The 3442-nt window shown below is 38.5% G+C and overlaps 1 long non-coding RNA gene across 1 annotated transcript; it reads right to left on the bottom strand.

The window, feature by feature from the left end:
- Positions 1 to 298: 298 nt before the first annotated feature.
- LOC104912740 lies at positions 299 to 3166 on the bottom strand. Its single transcript, XR_794855.2, has 3 exons — positions 3128 to 3166; positions 1048 to 1221; positions 299 to 442 (listed from the first exon to the last, which is right to left on the bottom strand). It is a non-coding gene; the product is annotated as an uncharacterized LOC104912740 (long non-coding RNA).
- Between the last annotated feature and the right edge of the window lie 276 nt (positions 3167 to 3442).

Here is a 3442-nt window from a genome sequence, read left to right as displayed (position 1 = left end):
CAGCGTGACAGTGGCAGTGAGTTACCTTTTCTAGTGCAGATTTTTGCAAGCATGTTATGTAGGCTCTTGTTCATCACAGGTGAAAATGCATAGCTAATGATGCTGACTGTTGAAAAAATGTTTTGTAGCTGAGAATTTTGTGTTATTTTTCTCTTTATATCTGTTGTAGTTTCCATGAAAATAAACAGGAGGCATTACTTTCAGAGCAACCTACATGATAATACCATGGAAACAATGTGGATGAGCTTCATGTAATGTCTTCTCTGCAAATAATCAAATCTCTGCTTTGAGGTGGATATTCTCTCATTCCCTCTCAATCTTCTATTGCCATCACTATTGCCCAGTCAGGATTTTGTGCAGATCTCTTGATAGTAATGAGATATGACTTCAACTAAAATACTGAGGATGTTGACATTGTTCTTAACTGCAAAGCTCCTAAGGGCTGCAAAACAGAAAGTGAAAAAACTTCAGTGCCTTGCAAAATATGATTGTGTTTGAGCTTTTGAGAGCTCGAGGTCTTACAGTAAAAGACACAGTATAGAGGAAATATCTGCTAAGAGGTGCATGTAGTTATGGGGACACAATTATACTGCTTTTGTTTTGTTAGCCTTTACTGTTAGGTGTAGAATAAAAATCTCACTTTTTCTTCAGTTTGGTTTATTTGAATATCTTAGTGTTGCTTCTTAAAGCTGGAATGAGATGTTTTGCAAAATTAATTCAAATAGTCTCTCTTCAGCTCTAGGATTACAATTGAATTTTCTGTGAATGTAATACATATTCTTGGCACAATACTAGAAAGTCTGAGCTTCACTTAAGTACTTCAAAATAAAACAATCTATGAATGATAAACATGGTCGACTGCTCCTTGTCACTGACAACAGATTGAATTCTCTTTGCTAAGTTAGTTTGATAAGAACATAAGGTGATGATTTTTTTCCTTTTATACTATTCTGTAGCCTGACCTCATTTCTCTAACTGAGAATTCAATCAGGTTCACAGTGTCCCTTGTAAATCAGTGAGGCTCTACATCAATCCAGAAAGGAATACCTGAGTTGGTGCTAGGAAATCTGAGGTCCTGGGGCATTGTGATAGATCTTGCAGAAGTTCTTGGAAGGTTGGAGCAGTAAGTTTGGAAATGGAAGCTGCTGAGTCCTTGCAGAACACTGGATGTGCTTTTTTTCTTCTCTCTCATTACAGCTGAAATTTTGCTGTCTCCTGTGTCTGAGAGGGAGAGGTGGATTTTTGAATTTATATTGTCCCACTCTACTATGCACTGATGCATTGAGTGCTGTGTGCAGTTCTGGGCACCATGGCATTAAAAAAAAAAACACGAAACCAGCAGAGAGCATCCAAAGGAGGTCAACAAAGATGAGGAAAGGCCTAGAGGACAAGACTTATGAGGAGTGGCTGATGTCTATTTGTTCAGCCTACAGGAGAGGAGGCTCTCTTGATGAGAAACCCTTCCTCCTCATAGATGTGCTGAATGTCTAGGCAGACCATTGAGATCATTTAGCCTTATCTCAGCTAGTACCAAATAAACTGCTATTTTTTTTTCTATGGTGTGATGGGTGCCATGCAAAGATCTAGCTTAGTTACCAAAACCAGTGAAGTCATGGTGGTGCACTTTTTTACTCTGGCTGGTTAGTACTGCACTCAAAATGAATTAACTTGAGTTCTTTCCCATATTTGCCATGGTTGCATTGCTCATGTTTTTCAAAGCTTCCTCTGAACTTCTTTTGGGCTGAGTTGCATGGTATCCTTTAGGAAATTTGAAATCAAGCTTGAACATTCAAATAAATTATGTCACATTTGATGTTTGAAAACAGACTTGCATGAGAAGTCACAGAATCACCAAGGTTGGAAAAGACCTTCAAGATCATCCAGTCCAACCATCCACCTATCACCAATAGTACTCACCAAACCATGTCCCTCAACACAAAATCCAAACATTCCTTGAACACCTCCAGGGTCAATGACTCCAGCATCTCCCTGTGCAGCCCATTCCAGTGCTTATCCACTCTTTCAGAGAAGTAGTCTTTCAGAGAAGTAGTATTACCTAACATCCAGCCTAAATCTTCTCTGGTGCAACTTGAAGCCATTCCCTCTAGTTCTATCACTAGTTACATGAGAAAAGAGGCCGACTCCAGCTCCAGCTCACTACTACAACCTCCCTTCAGGTAGTTATAGAGAGAGAAAAAAAAAAAAAAAGTCCCTTTCACTGATACAGGTTGCTGTAGCAAACAACATATGTCCAATATGTCCAACTGAACAGATTTTTGTCTCCAAATGTCTGCCATAGGAGTTTTCACATCAAATGTTCCTGAGGTAGAATCTTCAAAAACTGATCTAAGGAACACCTTGGTAGCACTTGATGGGTACAGAGCAAAAATATCAGCAATATCTCTCCTTATGTACTTAAATACATGACTGATTTTTCAAAAGCTTCTGACATATGATATTTCCCTTTTGGCTTCACCAGCACCCACCAGCCCTAAAATACAGTGCTTTAGAAATCAAACTTTTAGGGATTTGCTCTAGAAAACCATGGCCCATACTGGATCTTAAGAAAACTAAATATCATGAGTAGTTTTGGAAATGTTTGTAAAATGTAAATGAGAAACTTGAGACCCAGCCTGCTCTTGGTCATATGATCAACAACCATTCCTGTTAGCATTTGTATTAAGTGAATCTACCTGTTACGATATTCATTCAAGGATGATAGATAATTACGGTTAATTTCTTAGGAAAGCAGAACCCATAGCATAACACATTCCATTAAAATATTAAGCAAAACTATAGATGCTTCCCATGAGAATGTTTCTAAATGCCTCAAAGTTATTTCTCATGTGAGTAGTGTCAAACTAAAAGCTAAAGCTAAGCAATAATTCAATAAGCAACTCAATTTTGAAATAAAAGTTTTGTCAGTAACCGCACTGTTGGAATTTTAAGTCTGATCAAAGATATAAATCAGTGCTAAGAACCATAGAGTTCTGCTAGCTTTCATTTATAGTAATTCCTATTCCATACTGTATAATCAATGAATATACAGATATTATAATAATGAAATATACCAGAGAGTTTGGCTAAGCAGGTTATTATATCAAGAGAGAATAGACAGAGTGCTTACCCGTGCCCTGGGCACACTGTAAAACTCCAAAAGGAGGGATCTCCAGAAAGAGATCCTTCCCCACAGGTAGTCAGCTCTTAAATGGGAAGGAATTGCCTTCACCTGTGCTCCCAGGGCTGACTCATTGCTAGCCTCAGGTGATCAATCAGAGGTTGAGACCGTGATTCAGCATTTCCCATACACATACCAGCACTCAGATGTTCTTTCTGATGAGTTGGGATCCAGCCATAATCATTTTCCCTATCAAGGAGAGAATAAGCAGTGTTTTTCTTCTGTTATGAATGCCAGATACACCAAGTAGGCCTGGATGAGCTA

This window comes from Meleagris gallopavo, chromosome 1 (genome assembly GCF_000146605.3).
Source record: "Meleagris gallopavo isolate NT-WF06-2002-E0010 breed Aviagen turkey brand Nicholas breeding stock chromosome 1, Turkey_5.1, whole genome shotgun sequence".
Lineage (NCBI taxonomy): Eukaryota > Metazoa > Chordata > Aves > Galliformes > Phasianidae > Meleagris > Meleagris gallopavo.
The sequence above is the reverse complement of the archived record's forward strand: the minus strand, read 5'-3'. Positions and strand labels throughout refer to the sequence as shown.